This window comes from Hemitrygon akajei, unplaced genomic scaffold (assembly GCF_048418815.1).
Source record: "Hemitrygon akajei unplaced genomic scaffold, sHemAka1.3 Scf000113, whole genome shotgun sequence".
NCBI classification, from domain to species: Eukaryota; Metazoa; Chordata; class Chondrichthyes; order Myliobatiformes; family Dasyatidae; genus Hemitrygon; species Hemitrygon akajei.
The window spans coordinates 892,926-911,822 of record NW_027331999.1 but is presented as its reverse complement, the minus strand read 5'-3'; the positions used below and the strand labels follow the sequence as shown (position 1 = coordinate 911,822).

The following is an 18,897-nucleotide window of genomic DNA, read 5'->3' as shown; positions in this document are numbered from 1 at the left end:
AGCTGTATTATGGTTCTGAGGAACAGTAGTGACAGGCACGATATTATTTCGTGGAAAACGCAGAAGTCCACAATCTCACAAAGCTTAAGCAACATACAGCCCTGTAAACCTTATATTCGGAAATTTCATCCATAGGGATGGCGGTTGGATGTCAGAGAGACAGAGCGAGGGTGATGGTGGCGAATAATGTTCGGAGGGAGGGAGAGCTTGAATGCCTGTTAGAAGGAGTGGCGTCAAGGAAAGGAGCCACAAAGACGGGAAAACTTTGTCCAGACCCGATTCCTGCCTGGGCACAGGCTGTCTAGGTGAGGATATAGACTCTGACATTCCTCACCTTTCTTTGGTTTGGACATGGTTTGGACAGTCAGTCTATGTTTTTCTCGGAGGGTGGTGTGGCCTAGCTACCTCCAGTCGAGTTTGCTGTCATTTAATAACACACATGCACACCAACAAACTAGACAAGGTTTCTCCGAGCCGGGTTGTAAATAACAGCAGCACAAACAACACACAGAACACACAACTACTTATGAAAGAAAGGACAGCATCCTCCGATGAGCCACGCACAGATAAACAAAGTAAATCAAAACACGTTATTATATTCAGATTCAGTTTATTTGTCATTTAGAAACCACAAATGCAATGCAGTTAAAAAAAAATGAGACAACGTTCCTCCAGAATGATATCACAAAAGCACATGACAAAACAGACTACACCAGAAAATCCACATAACGTTTGGCAATCCCCAATTCAGTGTCCGGAGAGAATGCTGCGTATTAATATCGCGCTACTGTCTTAGCACGTTACCCAGAAAGGAGCTCCAAACCTACCAGACAAAACAAGACCAAAAACTAAAGCTACAAAACCTGCACGAAACCACGTAGTTACAACAGTGCAAACAATAGCATAATTCATTAAAAAAAACAGACCATGGGCACAGTAAAAATAGTCCAAAGATGTTAAAAGACTATAAGTTCAAAAGAAACCACCACACAGTTTCCACAAGTCCTCAGGGTCCCGATAGACTCGTCATCCCACGCAGGCAGCAGAAGGGAATACTCCCGCTATGGACTTCCACGGCGCCGCCCGACTCAGCCTCGCAGACACAACACACAGTGAAAGCGACCTGACCGCAGCGGACTCCATGTCCGGCGAACCTCCGCGCCTCCGACCATCCCCTCCGGCACAGCTTCTCCGAGCACCATCCTCTGCCGAGCGTATTAAGACGGCCCCGCCAACGCGACCCAGAGGAATGGGGGCCTGTTCTTCCCAGCTGAGTCCCGGATCTCACAGCAGCAGCAGTAACGAAGAAGGTCTTCCTGGAGATTTCCTGATGTTCCTCCGTGCTCCCACGTCCGTTTTTCATCCGATTCTGATTGCGCACGGCACCCCGCTTCACAAATAACAGATAATCAGCTCCGGAATGGCCGCTGCAAGCTCCGTCGCGCCGCCATCTTGGATTACAGTTGAATTTGAACACGATTCAGCACTCCATATGTGTACATGCAATTGTGAAAAGAAATACAGACCAGAAAACTTAAATGAGATGCTACCTCAGAAAAACAAATCATCACTGTGGAAGAAAACATTAACCAGTGGAATGAGAATGACCTTCCATGGGAGACATCCCAATGATCTGAGCAGAATAGATGTTGACAAGGAAGCACCGAGCACCTGGACTGAGAGTTGGAGACCTCTTCCCAGAAACAGAGGGGTTCCTTGCAGAAATACAGGACAAGGTGGTTAGCAAAAGGGGAAGAAAATCACAAATACATACAATACAAACAAGGCAATCAATGCAGAAAATGCTAAGAGATACCAGACACAATCCAACACATTCCAGGATCCTGCGGCAGTTGAACTCAATCTGATTGATTATGCAGCTGCAATCAAGTGGCAAATATCATTCACCAAAATCTTGCTTTAAAATACAAACGGATGAATGACCATGTTAACCTAATTAAGGTACAATAAATTCCAGCCTGATCCACTTAGTCAAAATCTCACAATTTATATGATAATTGATACATTATTACAGATAGGACAATCCATAATAACCATCCGGATATAATATTACAGGATAAACAAGCAAATCCCTCGATAGATATAACAATTCTGAACACACACGTTCCCTGACCAGTGGAGCACCTCACCACAGGTATTGTTTGTGTCATTAGTCAGTCAAACAAATGATTTTCTCTGTAAATCAGCTTCCAAATGTTGCTACTCTGTCATTCATTGCCACACCCCGCTGCTGATTTCCTTCTCCTCATCATACGTTCTTACCTCGACCGTCGTCCAGAGCCCCAAACTCTGCCCTGTGCAGACTCACCTCTGGTTTCTGACCCTGCTCCTTTGAACATCCAACCAATGTTTTCGCATTCTGCTTTCAGTCTTTAGAGGACAGTGGTGTTTTCTAACAACCCTTTAGAAGCAGGGAAAATGACCCATAATGTGGAAATGAGCCATGAATAAGGAGAGTAAATCCAAATGTCATTCTTCCTCAGCTCAGAGATTTCAGGGGCAAAGAACATCTCAGACAGAACTGCAGTCAGCACAACTTCTTCAGTCTGGAGAAAATTCAAGGGGAACCTTTTCACCCACAGAGTGGTGACTGTTTGGAACCCGTCCCACAGGGGGAACAAGAGGTGAACAACAGGGGAGGATTTAAAAGGACTGTCGTGGGACAGAATCACTGGCAGGGTCCAGCAGGCCTGAGTTGACTCTCTATTCAGTTTAAGATAGTACTTAGGGCCAATATGTCTAAAGATAAATTGGCGCATATATTTCCTAATATAAGCACTATTTGTGACAGATATAACGTAGAAGTAGCTGTTCTAAGAGATGTGTTTAGAATATTATCTAAAGTTATAGATGTGGATGTTCAACCCAATTTCTCTTACGGCAATTTTTGGGATTATTCCAGAGGAAATAGGGAGAGTATCTGCTTCTGCTCAACATGAAAAGGCAAATTCTGCCTTTTCAACTTTACTGACTAGGAGTACTATCTTGTTATATTGGAAAGAATCTAATCCTCTACTGTTTTCTATTGGCTCACCTCCATTATGTCATATCTAAGCTTGGAGAAAATTAGAAGCTGGACGTTTGATACATCTTTTAATTTTGAGCAAGTCTGGTGACCCTTTATTCAATATTTTCATATGATTTAATTTATTTGTTCTTTATTCTCTTTAGGAAAAATCCTTATCTGTGAAGGTTTGGAGGTGACTGGAAGGGTGCCTTTTCTCTTTGTTTTTCTTCTAATTTTATCCTCAATTGGATTGCCCAATCTCTTTTCTTATTCAGTTTAGTGTTTTTTTCCTGTATATAAATAAAATTTTCCAATCTTTTTTTAACGATTTATTAAGAGTTGTATTTTTTTGATTACACTGTATATATAACAGCATAACATTAAACCTATCTGATTTTGACAATATATACTTTTCTTCATTGCTGTTTATGTCTTTTGTATTATCTGTTTGCTAAACCTCTCCACTGATATGTATATTTTTCTTTACTGGAAATCAATAAAAACATTGAAAAAATGAAAATGACTGTCCTGGAACAGAATCACTGGCAGGGTCCAGCCGGCCTGAGTTGACTCTCTACTGTACGCTAGGTGTGTTATAAATTCACCAAGTACTGGAGACAGAGTTTAAAATAGAACTGACTTATTTCTCTGATCCAGAATATTAAACTCCAGTCCCATTAAAGATGAATGTGCAGCAGAAGAAACTCCTCCCATGCCCAGTGACCAGGGTGCAGAACTGGGTGTGGTGATCAGCAGCAATAATTTACAAGTCACTCTTCAAATTGCATTCAGCAATGGTGATGAACAAATATCCAGCATGCAGCTTATTTAAAGGTTCTCCCCAGTGTGAATCCAGTAGTGTGTCACAAGGTTAGATGACTGAGTGAATCCTTCCCCACATTCACAGCAGGTGAACGGCCTCTCCCCAGTGTGAACTCAATGATGCACATAAAGTTGAGATGACTGAGAGAATCTCCTCCCAGTGTCTAAGTAGGTGATCAGCCTCTCCCCAGTGTGAACTCGCTGATGTACCTTCAGATGGGATGACTGAGTGAATCCCTGCCCACATTCTGAGCAGGTGAATGGCCTCTCCCCAGTGTGAACTCGCTGATGTACCTTCAGATGGGATGACCGAGTGAATCCCTGCCCACATTCTGAGCAGGTGAATGGCCTCTCCCCAGTGTGAACTCGCTGATGCACCAGTAGGGCAGATGACCGAGTGAATCCATTCCCACATTCTGAACAGGTGAACGGCTTCTCCCCAGTGTGAACTCGCTGATGTACCAGTAGGTCAGATGACCGAGTAAATCCCTTCCCACATTCTGAGCAGGTGAATGGCCTCTCCCCAGTGTGAACTAACTGATGTACCTTCAGTTTAGATGACTGGGTGAATCCCTTCCCACAGTCTGAGCAGGTGAACGGCCTCTCCCCAGTATGAACTCGCTGATGTACCATCAGTTGAGATGACCAAGTGAATCCCTTCCCACAGTCTGAGCAGGTAAATGGCCTCTCCCCAGTGTGAACTCTCTGATGTTCCTTCAATTTAAACGACTGTGTGAATCCCTTCCCACATTCTGAGCAGATGAATGGACTCTCCCCAGTGTTAACTCGCTGATGTAACTTCAGTTTACATGACCGAGTGAATCCCTTCCCACAGTCTGAGCAGGTGAACTGCTTCTCCCCAGTGTGAACTCGCTGATGTACCTTCAGATGGGATGACCGAGTGAATCCCTTCCCACAGTCTGAGCAGGTGAATGGCCTCTCCCCAGTGTGAACTCGCTGATGTAATTTCAGTTTAGATGAGTAAGTGAATCCCTTCCCACAGTCCGAGCAGGTGAATGGCCTCTCCCCAGTGTGAACTAACTGATGTTCCTTCAGAGTGGATGACCGAGTGAATCCCTTCCCAGTTTGAGCAGGTGAATGGCCTCTCCCCAGTGTGAACTAACTGATGTACCTTCAGATGGGATGACCGAGTGAATCCCTTCCCACATTCTGAGCAGGTGAATGGCCTCTCTCCAGTGTGAACTCGCTGATGTACCAGTAGGGTGGATGAATGAGTGAATCCCTTCCCACAGTCTGAGCAGGTGAACGGCCGCTCCCCAGTGTGAACTCGCTGGTGAGCCATTAGATCAGATGACTGAGTGAATACTTTCCCACAAATTCAGCAGATGAGCAACCTTTGCCCAGTGTGATCTGACTGCTGTGTCCACAGGTGGGATGACCGACTGAACCCCTTCTCACACACAGAACAGGTGAGTGGCCTTGCCCAGTGTGAACTTGCTGATATACCTTCAGATGAGATGACCGAGTGAATGCACTCCCACTGTCTGAGCAGGTGAATGGCCTCTCCCCTGTGTAAAATGATCGGCGTGCCAGTTGGTCAGATGACCAAGTGAATCCCTCTCCACAGTCTGAGCAGGAAGGATGATCGAGTGAATCCCTTGCTCCACTTCTTAAATATCTAGACCGAGACAGCAAAACTGGTATGCTGTGTCTGAATTTCCATAGACAAATTCCTTGTCATTTTTAACCTGTAAAGAAGGACAACATTTCAGATGAGCTCACTTGAGTTGCCAAAGTGTGATCTGATATCACACTGTTACAGTGTAGTTCAACCTAAGTTGGAGAGAGTAATCACCTTCTAACTGGGCAAAGTGTTAGTATCTGGAATGACCATCAAACTCTGTGATGGTCGAGAAGTATGGGGCATTTCTGCCATCTCCAGTCTGTTACTTGGCTCAGTTTGACTCTCTCCATTGGCAATATTCCCCGTTCCCCCTGAGCTGCATGGGTGCCTGGCCCCACAGTAACTGAAACACTCTCACGCAAGTAGCTTTTGTTGACATACAGCTGGGATTTTCTTTTATGTACTATTAATTTAAAGTGCCATAGACTTAATGCCATGTTTAGTTCCACATTGGAGATAAATGGTTTGTAATTCTGAGAATTAGTTAAAATCCGAGCAGAAGGATATAAATAAAGTAATTTAAACCATTGAATAAAATCAGGCCCAAAATTAAATTTTCTGATGTTTTCAACCCAATCAAAGGCCTTCTCAGCATCTAAGGATGTCACACATTCCAATGTCTCTTTGGAAGGAGAATAAATGACATTTAATAAATGACGAATAGTGAAATGAGAATATTTATCTTTAATAAATCCAGTCTGGTCATTTGAGGTTGTCCTTTGAGTCCTTTGCTCTTTGATCTGGCCTTAGAACACTTAGCTATTGCCTTTAGAGAATCTCACTGTATCGCTGGGATATTAAGGAGAGGTATTATTCACAAAGTTTTGTTCTATGCCGATGACCTACTACTTTATATTTCTAATGTCGAAACTTCTGTGCTTTCTTTACTTTCTTGTTTCAGCCAATTTTCAGGATATAATCTAAATTTACATAAGACTGAACATCTTCCTTTGAATAATTTGGTACCCATTCATACTAACCTTCCTTTTAAAACTGTAAGAAATCAATTAACCTATTTTGGTGTAATAATTACTAAGATTTATAAGCTATTATTTAAAGGAAGTTTTTTCACTCTATTGGGTTACGTTAAAAGGACACTTTCAAAATGGTTGCCTCTTTCATTATCGTTGATTGGCCGAATCAATTCTATTAAAATGAATCTTACCTAAATTTAAATAGCTTTTTTAGGCCTTACCCGTCTTTATTCCGCAATCCTTTTTTGATTTTCTTGACTCTACCCTATCTTCCTATATATGGAAACATAAACTTTCTCGACTAAATAAATTTCATTTTCAAAAAGCAAGAAAGAATGGAGGTTTAGCATGACCAAATTTTATGTTTTATTACTGGGCAGGCAATATATGGAACCTCACATTTTGGTCATACTATATTAACCATGAGGACTGTCCTGTTTGGGTTTCTATGGAAGCTAATTCTGTTCATAAATTCTCTATTATTTCTCTTCTTGGATCTTCACTTCCTTTATTTTTAAGTAAACTAACTGACAGTTTCGTAGTTAAACATACTTTGAGGATTTGGATACAATTTAGAAAATATTTTGTTTTAATGAGACATTCTCTATCAAGTCCTATTTGTTCTAGCTATTTTTTAAACCTTTTTTGATCGATGTAGTTTTTAAAGAATGGGATAGACTGGGTATTAAATGCTTCCAGGATTTGTTAGTTGGAGGAAGTCTTTTCGCTTGAGCAATTGTCAGCTAAATATAGCTTACCAAAAACCTTTTTTTTATATCTGCAATTTAGGGAATTTCTGCAGTCTCAATTGCATACATTTCCAAAAAGTCCAGGTAAGAATTTATTAGATGTAATTTTTAATCTGAAAACTTTTCAGAATGGTTCAATATCCAATATTTATGGCATGCTGTTGAGAATGACAAATGTTCCTTTAGACAAAATTAAAAATCTCTGGGAACAAGATTTGCAGACTTCAATCTCTGAGGAACCTGGAATGAAATTTATAAATTGGTTAATACTTCATCGTTATATGCCTGCCATCCCTTCCTACAATTTAAAGTAGTCCGTAGGGCCCATATGACTAAGGATAAGCTCTCTCATTTTTATTTGGATATGTCTCCCTATTGTGACAGGTGCAACTATGGAGTAGCTTCATTGATTCTTATGTTTCGGATATGGCCGAGGCTTGAAAAATACTGAAAGGAAGTATTTCAAACCTTTTCTGCACTTTTTAAAGTTAATTTTAAGCCTAATCCTTTGACTGCCTTAGTTGGTATTGTTGGAGGGCAAGATATGATTTTGGAAATACCTGATCAGTGGCTACGTGATGTTACGTCATGCTTAAATTTAGAAAAGATTCGGTGTTCAATTTCAGAATCAAAAACTTTAAAACATAATGGGGACCATTTTTGAATTATTTTCAAAGCATTTGATTTGTTGTTACGTACGGATGTTGGCTCATATTATCATCTAGTTCTTTATAATGATAAGGACGTTTTTCATTTTTTTTCTTTTTTTTACCAAGCAGCTTTTTGTTGGTAGCGGATTAGATTTTTTTTGTATAATGATAAAATTAGAAGATTTCAATATTATGATTTAAGTCAATTTACATGAATATATTCATTAGGCTTTACAATTCAACCGCCAGGACTTAAGAACTTTTTAAAAGCTATTATTAATGCTTTTTGAGTAAGTGATTTAGATGCATATCATTTTTTTTTTACTGAGTTAAGTATTGTATGTAATTAGTTTTGCTACAACAAGTGTATGGGACATTGGAAAAAAGGTTGAATTTCCCCATGGGGATGAATAAAGTATCTATCTATCTATCTATGATTATAAGTGTGTTTCTAATATACAGTATTTGGTACCATTTTATCATTTTTTATAGTTTATTAAATATATATATATATATATATATATATATATATATATATATATATATATACACACACAATCAATAAAAATATTGAAAAAAATCTCCGGATCTGGCTGGTGGCACAGTGGCAACAGTGCCGGACTTCAGAATGAACCTGAATTTGAATCCAGCCGGCTCCCCTGCACACTTTCCATCCATGCCGGGTTACGGGCTGCTGATTTCTTTGGAACCACTGCTGTAACTTGCCTCGTACGCGGTTGCCCACGACGCCAGAGAGGCATGGAGGGAAATCGTCCGCTAACCGAAGAAACTCAGGTTGCAGCGTACGTTTCCTTAAATATCTCCCAAAACCATTGCCTCATTCAATTTACTATCTCATCTTGAATGCTAAGTGACTGAACCTTCTTGACCAACCTCCCATTTGTGACTTTGTCAAGTGCCCATGTAGAAAACATCAGCTGCCTTGCCTTCATCCACTTTCCTGATAGCTTTCTCCAGAGACTCTATAAGATTGGTTAGACATGACCTACCATGCACAAAACCATGCTGTCTATCCTTAATCAGTCCACATCGATCCAAATACTTACCGTAGATGTCGGATTATAAGCCACTACTTTTTTCCCACGCTTTGAACAGCTTTGACACTGCGGCCTTTACTACAGTGCGGCTAATGCATGGTTTTATTTCATGCCGCCAAAAACATTTTGCCTCGTAACAGTAGACCAATAAAATTGATGAGTAGTTCACAGAGGTCCAATGAAATTGTACGATAAATCAAGCGCACTTTCACAATTAAATTATTGTAAATCAGTCATTTGTACTCACCCTCATCAACATGGAAAACACTCGAAGAAAAGCATTGTGCTGCCTTTATGGCAGTTATTTAGTTTATAATATTTTCGCTTAGTTATTCATTTGTTAGTATTTTCTAGTTAAAGTTAAAAGTGTTAAGTATATTTGTTTTCTGTACATCCCGGGATACTATGACATCACATCCGGTTTCGCCGCGTCTTGTGGGAAATACCGGTTTGCGATAAATGGGAAGGTGGGTGCGAGCACATTAGCCTAGCGCATTAGACCCGAGCGCATTAGACCCGAACGAAAACGCTGCTTTTAAGTTAAAGGCGATCAATAACTTTTCCTGGTAGGCTGCAGTATATATTTTTTTACCAGTCGTTAGGAGATATTGGAATGTTGTTCGTGCACTGTTCAGTAAAAAAGTATACGCAACGTAATTTGTGTGTTACCGATACGTATGTATATTTAAAAGTAGCCGTGTTAGAGGCACGGTTCGAAAAAAAGCATTTGCAATATGTATTTGTTTATGTTACCATACGGATTTAATTAAAAGTTAAAAAATCCTCACGTGTAATATCTTTCTGTGTAAATATCTCATATTACAACGTGGGACACCTGCGGCCTAAAATCCGGTGCGGCTTGTACAAGTACAAAATTGATTTTCTTTCTAAAATTAGAGCCAGCGGCTTTTAATCAGGTGCGCTCTGTAGTGCGAAATCTACGGTATATATCCGGTTCCTGCTCATATGTTCTAATAACTTTCCCACTACTGATGTCAAGCTCACTAACATAAAGTTTTCTCATTTATCCTTAGAGCCTTTCTTGAACAGCGGATCAACCTTGGCTGTCCTCCAATCCTCCAGTACCTCACCTGTCACTAAGGATGATTTAAATATCTCTGCTTGGACCCCCACAATTTCTGCACTTGTCTTCCACAGGGTCCTAGGGAACAACTTGTCAGGCCCTGGGGATTTATCCATGCTAATTTGCCTTAAGACAGCAAACACCTCCACCTCTGTAATCTGCACAAGGTCCATGAAGTTGATGCTGCTTTGGCTCACTTCTATCGACTCTGTGTCCATCTCCTGAGCAAATACAGATGCAAAACTACTATTTAAAACCTCCCCCATCTATTTTGTCTCCTGTATAGGTCACCATTCTGTTCGTCCAGAGTGGGCATGTTTCTGTTCTGACCTTCTCCACGTTTCTGTGACAGAGAAGCTGGCCAAACTTATTTGGAAGGGAAAAGGTAGGAGTGACAACAGAGCAGCAATGGCTGGAGTTTCTGGGAGCAACTCGGGAGCTGAGTAATCAATACATCCCAAAGACATGGAAACATTGGAAAGGCAGGAGGACTCAACCGTGGCTGAAATGAGAACCCAAAACCAACATAAAAGCCAAAGCGAGGGCAAATAAGCTTTTAGAAACCAAGAGAAGACAACTAAAGAAAGTCAGATGAGCTCAGGGTGTGGGAGTATTATATTGTAGTCATTAATGTGTCTTGGTAGCACCCAACAGCCTGAGGAATTTAGAGGAACAAAATATCCGGGGCCTCGATATCAGTTGAAAACAAAGGTTCCCTGCACCAGTTAACTTTCAACTTTTATTTTGGCAGGCACATACAAACTCTACACCCTCAAAAATTCACTTCTGAAGAATCCCCACTTACCAAGTACTCCTTTGCCAGAAAACAGCCTGTTCCAATCCACACTTGTCAAATCCTTGCAAATACCATAAAAATTGATCTTTCTCCAATCTAGAATCTCAAGAGAGGTCCAGGCCTCTGGTTTTCGGTACTTACTTGGAATCTCATGGCATTATGATCACTATGCACAAAGTGTTCCCATACACTAATTTCTGTCACCAGCCCTGGATCGTTTCCCAACAGCTTATTGCACACTTCTACGCCGGATGTTTTACGTACTGATTAAGGCTCATTTGACAAACTCTACCCCATCTAGTCCTCTTACAGTATGGGAGTCCCAGTCAATATATGGAAAGTTAAAATCACTTACTATCTCAACTATTGCTTCTTGGTGTAGTCTGTGAACTCTCTACAAATTTGTTCCTCTACATCCCTCAGACTGTTGGGTGCAACCAATTCCCAGTAATGCCTACGATATCACAATTCCATGCCCTGGGCTCATCTGGCTTTCCTACGATGCTTCTTGCATTGTGATATACACAGCTCAACACATTCATCGCACCATGCTCAAGCATTTGATTGCTGACTCTATCTGAGCTCTGAACAACATCTGTCTGGTGTGAAGAAAACAACCTCTCCCTCAATGTCAGAAAAACCTCTGACGCTGAGTTTTGTGGTGAGGACGCAGGAAAGGTTTTCTTCTGATGACTCTTCCATGAAGGTCATGTTTGTGCAGGTGTTGCTGCACAGTAGAACAGTGCACCACCACTCCAGAGGCTGCTAAATATTCCTGAATGTTTTTTTACAGTCAAATGGGGGTTTCGATTTGCCTTTCTAGGAATCCTACGAGTAGTTCTCTCAGAAAGTTTTCTTGGTCTTCCAGACATCAACTTGACCTCCACTGTTCCTGTTAACTGCCATTTCTTAATTACATTGTGAACTGAGGAAACGGCTACCTGAAAACGCTTTGCTATCTTCTTATAGCCTTCTCCTGCTATTTGAGCATCATTTATTTTAACTTTTAGAGTGCTAGGCAGCTGCTTAGAGGAGCCCATGGCTGCTGATTGTTGGGACAAGGTTTGAAGAGTCAGGGTATTTATAAAGCTTTGCGATTTGCATAACCTGGCCTGTCCTAATGATGACTGTGAACAAGCCATTGTCCTAACAAGCTAATTCAGGTCTGAGACCGTGGTAAAATTTAACTGAGAGCTCAAATCTCTTGGGGTGCCCAAACTTTTCCATGGTGCTCCTTTCCTTTTTTTCCCCCCCCACTCTAAAATTGTACAAAACAGAAATAATACACTAAACTCCTCATGAAGGGTTTCAGCCTGAAACGTCGTCACTACCTCCTCCCATAGATGCTGTCTGGCCTGCTGTGCTCTGCCAGCATTTTGTGTTTTTAATAACACACTAATCTTACTTAAAATGTTGAAAGGAATGTTTTGTGTTTAACTTTATGACTTTTGGAGATCAGTTCACCTTCTACTCACTAAATTATTCACAGTAACAGAATGTTTGACCAGTGGTGCCCAGCTGTTTGCATACCACTGTATTCAATGAGGTGGTGAGCACGGGGTGTGATGGGGGGGGTGAGGAGGAGGACTGACAGGGAGCGAAGAGGGAGAACGTGTGGGGTGAGTGGTAGATTTAGAGAGTGATAAAGAGGGGAAGACAATGATGGATACGGGAGCCAGCAGGGAGAGTGTTTGAGAGAGGGGGGAGGGTGGGAGGTAGGGAGAGAGATAGAGAGGGTGAGAGCTGGAAATGGAGGTTACAGAGTGGTGGAGGTGACTGAGTGAGAGAGACAATTTTGATTGAAGTGAGAGGGTGCATGAGACAGGGGGAGATGGAGAGGGGAAGGCAGAAGGTGAAAGAGAGTGGGAGAATGGTCAAGTAGCAGTGTCACTGAGGCGGATAGAGAAGAGGGAAGGGGAGGGTAGAGGTGGGGAGGAAGCAAGAATGATTGAGAGGGGTGATGATATGGAAGGGGTGAGGGAGAGGTGAGATGGCGAGGGAGAGACTGAATAAAAAGGGAGGTCTGGAGTAGAGGGCAGGAGGATGAAGAGGGACTGAGGAGGGAGTGGTGAGGGAAACGGGGTATGTAGACAGGGATGAGGGAGAAATGTGAGAAGATGGTGTGTCTGATTAGAATTGTTAGACTAACTATTTATTCAGTCCCCAGTTGCAGGGTCGTTAATCACATATGTTCACAAGTCACCGAACAAATCCACCGTGGGATTACGGTTCCATGCCTTGAGATTTACTGTGTATGATTCTGGTCAACATATCCAACAGTGGGGAGCTCTAACACGTACGGTTCTGGTCAACATATCTGACAGTGGGGAGTTTCACAGCATACGGGGACCTGCTGCAAATCGCAGTGCAATGCCAACCCCAGCGGATGCTGGTGTTTCTCCTGTTCAGTTAGCGGTGAGGAAAGAGTTAATCTCGGGTTTGTGTAAATCGAGGGCCGGTTGCAGTGGGAATGGGCTGGGATCGATCCAGACAGCTGGAGGCACCGGGTTCTCCAGTCTTTTAGATTTGCGCCCGAGTCGGGATTGCGGGATCAGTTTGTTGTGTTTCCCCTCCAGCTTGGGAGGGTGGATGTAGGTGAAGGGGGCCTGTCTATGTGTCGGTGTGGGGTGAATGGTCAGAAGGGTGTGGGGCCACTGGTGGGACGGAGGGGGGTTTGGGTACTGTGGGTGATCGGATGTAACATGACCTGAGTGGATGTGCAAGGGGTAAATTACGTTGTCAACGAGGGTGGATCTGGTCCATTGAATCAGACAGCTCAGCTCACGTGTCCTGTCAGGAGCCACAATTCTCTCATCATCTTAATCACTGACTAATCTTTCTGTTAACATTGAGTTTGTTACAGAGCCCCAGGGTCTGCAAACAGATGATTGGTAAGAGGCAGAGTGTTATGGTGACTGCCTGTTTCTTGGACTCGAGTCCCGTGCTTAGTGACTTTCCCAGGGGTTACGCCCATTGCTATGTCAATAATTTAGTTGAGAAAGTACAGGGTATGGGGAGAGAGTTTGCAGCAAGTTCAAACAATTAATCTTTTTGAAAGACAGTCAGCATAAACACTCCCCTCTCTTTCCCTCCCCCACTCAGAACTGACCAAAAGCTACATCAGAGGATGCAAGATCTTGAACTGAGTAACCACTGTGAGGGAATGGGAGTGGTTTCAAAGGGCTGGGCTGCTGGAAGCACATTACCAGACCTGGAGTCATTGCAACTGGGTCTGACAGAGGCATAACTGGTTCTTCTGGACACATTCAGTCTCACTCCAACTATTTCCTACCTTCCTTTGTACAGGTATGTAATGTCTAAAGGACCAGTGTTTGAGTAAATGAGACCTACCAAACTTTCTCCTGACTGAATCACTGGAATCTCCGAGTCAGATGGGTTCTCTCCAGTTGATGCTCTCAATCCTCGGGCTGGTTCACTTGTTGCTGTTCCCTCGTCTTCAGTCGTGGTTTGCCTCCAGTTGGGGTTTTTCTTCAAATAAATCTCTCACCACAGGTCTAACTTTAACCAGAGAGACAATGAAGCACATTAATAATGAAAAGGAGAACCAAACATTTCTGCGTAATGTTACTAAGAACAAAACTCTCTGAAATTTAAACACTGAAGGCAGATTTAATGATCTCAGTGAACAATCTTTTATTGTCCCTCACATGTCACAGACGATATGGGATAAGAAGGAGCATTCATTCAGTCATGGTAAGACATAATACACAGGAACAGAATTAGGTGATTCAATCCATCTGGTCTGCCCACCATTCAACCACGGCTGATTATCATTCCAACACCATATTCCTGTCTTCCTCCTGTAACCCTGAAGCTACTCAGCAATCATGAATATATTAATCTCTGTCATAAATATACCCAAATGGCAGCCTCAATCAACTTCTGCGGCAACAAATTCCACAGATCAGACATCTTTTAGCCAAAAAATTCTTCTCATCTCAGTTTTAAAGGGAAGCATCTTTATTCTGAAACTGTGCTGTAAGATCACAGACTCTGCGTCTATTGGAAACATCCTCACCATGTCCACTGTATCTAGGCTTTTCAGCATTCAGTAGGTTTACTTAACCATACATCTCCCACCACCCCCACCGTCCCTCTGAACTCCATTGAGCACAGGTTCAGAACCATCAGAGACTTGCAGAGACTCCAACGGAGGCCTACAAACTATCACAGCCATTTTCATTTCCAGGTTAAAACAGGTCCAGTTCATGAAATGTAAACCAAGAAATAAAAAGAAACTGGAATTACCAGAAACACTCAGCAGGTAAGGGACAGCTTACAATACAACTCAATTAATAACATTTCATCAGAATGACTTCAAACATTTTTAGTTTTTAGTGTAGATCTCCAGCACAGCTACCTGATTTCCACTGTGTGACAGTGAGGGGGGGGGGTGGATTTCCAAACACAGTTTGAACACCAAACTCAGGGTCTATTTCTACTGTTTAAACATGGAACAGCCCATTTACTCACAGCCGAGACAAAGCACATTTCCAAACCTCCCAAATGGTTGCTCTCCTCCCGTTAACATTTATCACTTCCAAAATACAATATTTTCTATTCGTATAGATGTGATAATAATTTATGTAAAGATTCAAGCTTCTTTAAATTTTTATATATTTAAAGACTAAACAGGATCTGTAAAGGTCTAACCATGTAACACCCGACGTGTGAGGATATTGTGAGTATCGACACTCACAGGTACACTTCCTGGCCAACCATTTCTCCGAGAGAAACGGTACAAGGCAGAGTTGCCAACCTACAGCTTTTGAGACTAATATTCACCAATATTCATGGCTTTAGCAATAGTTCATCAGACGTTCTTTTTTCATACTTGATTACTTGGTTCCAATTTAGGGGCTAAAAGTGTAAAAAAATGAATTGTTTTATTTCTGTTATTTTTATACCTCTGAGTAACACTGCTAAGGTTACTGTCGATGCAATGCTCCTCAGACAGGATGAAGAGGTCAATACTCCCCAATGCCATTAGACTTTGCAATTCAACTGCCAGGACTTAAGAACTTCTTTAAAGCTATTATTAATGTTTTTTTTTGAGTTAGTGATTTAGATGCATATCATATTATTACTGAGTTAAGGATTGTATGTAATGAGTTTCTGCTACAACAAGTGTATGGGACATTGGAAAAAATGTTGAGTTTCCCCATGGGGATGAATAAAGTATCTATCTATCTATCTATCTATCTATCTAAGCGCTGCGGGCCCTGCCGTCTGCTCCGACTCAGTCGTATTAGTAAGGCTACATCTGTGGTGGTCCGTGGATTACTCGCTAAGACTAAAGTACATTTTTCTCACTAACAACCCTTTGACTTCTAAGCAAACAAAGTTATTTTACTTGCTTGATAATTATATTCTATGATAATCAGTTAAGTGCAACTGTGTAATACTTTGTCATATTATTAAATTAAGTATTCTATGTTTAATTGTACCAGTTATACACTGAAATGTAGTGAGAGGCTATAACCTTGTTAATGTCTTAGCTATCACTATATTTCTGTGGAGCTCTGGAATTCATATATTTCTTTCATCTTGGTTTACTGCTTGACATTATAAGAAGCCCTATATATGTCACACACAATTTGTGTACCTGCTCATTAAATGAATGGGGCAAGAAAGTTGCCCAGTACATGAAATGAGCATGTACACAATTTGGGTCTCACAAACTTGGGGTGATTAATAAGTTCGTGGCCTAAGGTGGAAGGATTGAATTTTACAAAACCTAGCAATTTTCAATTATCTGAAACAGAAATACCACAAAAGTTATTAACTTCAAACTTTCTGCATAATCACTCAAAGAGTTGAACTGCACGTGCAGGTACCGAGAGCTGTATAACTTCAAGCCTTCTAACTTAGGCCACGACCTTATCAATCATCGCCACCCGCCCGCCGCCACAACCCCCCCCCCATACAGCTCAGGCAAAAAAAAATTGCCACTGCACCCCTGCTCCAGCTGTCCGGCAGAGCTCGGGCCCGGCCCTTTCCCAATGCAACCGGCCCCCAAGTTACACAACACCGGGATCATTCCCTACTCACCCCTGCTCGAATCGGAGAATCGCCAACAGCGGCAGTCGGCACCACGCATGCGTTCAGCAGCGTTTCTCTACAGCGCCACCGGTGGCCGGAGGTCTGCACATCGTTGCCGATGGCTGGAGATCCATACAGCGCCACAAGTGGCCGGAGGCGGGAGGGACAACGGAGAGGTAAATCACAAACACGACAAAGTCTGCAGATCCTGGAAATCCAAAGCAACACAAACAAAATGCTGGCCAAACACAGCAGGCCGGGTAGCAACGGGAATGGAAACCGGAATGAAAATGTTTGGACACCGGGAAGTCCCGCTCGGAGCGGATAGTTCAAAGGTTAGTTTATTATTAAAGCAGGTATCCATAAATAACGATGTTTTTTTTTCTCTCCAGAGAACCACGAAACAAAGAAAGAGCATGAAAGTCGTTCACAGAGAAAAATCAAACTTCTACCCCACCCCCCGGATCAAGAAGAACGGGATCCCAATCATCAAACCCCAAAACCCATCCCTCCGCACAAAAGGGAACAATAATATCGACCCCCGATAAAAAAAAACACTCCTACCCCGCACAACTGCGGAGGAGCCGGTGTCACCAGTGTAGAGGCGGACGCATCGGGAGCAGCGGACAGAACGGGCGACCCCGGAAGATTCACAGGTGAAATGTCGCCTCACCTGAAAGGATGTTTGGACAACGGAGAGGGTTCGACCGTCTGGCCCTTTCACTGTGACACCCCGAACTCCACATCAAATCCGTCCAAACGAATCTGGGTGAACTTTAATGACCAATAAATATAATTCCTCTCAGCGATCAGCTGTCTGAATGATTCCCTGACTCTGAGAGGAAGGGGTATCTATGGTCCACACTGTCAGGGTGTTGAGTTTACCAGGAGACAAAGACTGCAGGGACAGGAGGAGGAGTATAGGAAACTGATACAGGACTTTGTGATATGGTGTAACTCAAACTACCTGCGTCTCAATATCACCAAGACCAAGGAGATGGTGGTGGACTTTAGGAGATCTAGGCCTCATATGGAGCCAGTGATCATTAATGGAGAATGTGTGGAGCAGGTTAAGACCTACATGTATCTGGGAGTACAGTTAGACGAGAAGCTAGACTGGACTGCCAACACAGATGCCTTGTGCAGGAAGGCACAGAGTCGACTGTACTTCCTTAGAAGGTTGGCGTCATTCAATGTCTGCAGTGAGATGCTGAAGATGTTCTATAGGTCAGTTGTTGAGAGCGCCCTCTTCTTTGTGGTGGCGTGTTGGGGAGGAAGCATTAAGAAGAAGGACGCCTCACGTCTTAATAAGCTGGTAAGGAAGGCGGGCTCTGTCGTGGGCAAAGTACTGGAGAGTTTAACATCGGTAGCTGAGCGAAGGGCGCTGAGTAGGCTACGGTCAATTATGGAAAACCCTGAACATCCTCTACATAGCACCATCCAGAGACAGAGAAGCAGCTTCAGCGACAGGTTACTATCGATGCAATGCTCCTCAGACAGGATGAAGAGGTCAATACTCCCCAATGCCATTAGACTTTACAATTCAACTGCCAGGACTTAAGAACTTTTTTTTTAAAGCTATTATTAATGCTTTTTTTGAGTTAGTGATTTAGATGCATAACATATTATTACTGAGTTAAGTATTGTATGTAATTAGTTTTTGCTACTACAAGTGTATGGGACATTGGAAAAAATGTTGAATTTCCCCATGGGGATGAATAAAGTATGTATCTATCTATCTATCTATCTATCTATCTATCTATCTATCTATCTATCTATCTATCTATCTATCTTTCTGTTGACTAATACACTGTGTGTGGACCCCACTGGCAATTCTGGTGTTGTGACCCGAATAGAGACAAACACCACGCTGCCCACTCCACCAACAACACGGCACAGCCGGACACATAACAGGGGACTTTACATCCCACAACACTGGATTCAGTGATGAAACCCGTGATTAATGTTGTTGTCCCACTGAAAAGTCCATTAAGGTGCTTTTAAATGCCAGCGCTCTCCCACAGGTGA

The 18,897-nt window shown here is 42.4% G+C and overlaps 1 long non-coding RNA gene across 2 annotated transcripts; it reads right to left on the bottom strand.

Moving 5' to 3' along the window:
* Window positions 1-748: 748 nt before the first annotated feature.
* LOC140723418 (uncharacterized) lies at window positions 749-17,063 on the bottom strand. Of its 2 annotated transcripts, none has more exons than XR_012097893.1 (3): window positions 16,879-17,063; window positions 14,158-14,325; window positions 749-1,715 (listed from the first exon to the last, which is right to left on the bottom strand). It is a non-coding gene; the product is annotated as an uncharacterized lncRNA (long non-coding RNA). The 2 variants fall into 2 exon arrangements; XR_012097891.1 differs by lacking the exon at window positions 749-1,715 and adding an exon at window positions 4,966-5,559 and having other exon boundaries at window positions 16,879-17,058.
* Window positions 17,064-18,897: the final 1,834 nt, after the last annotated feature.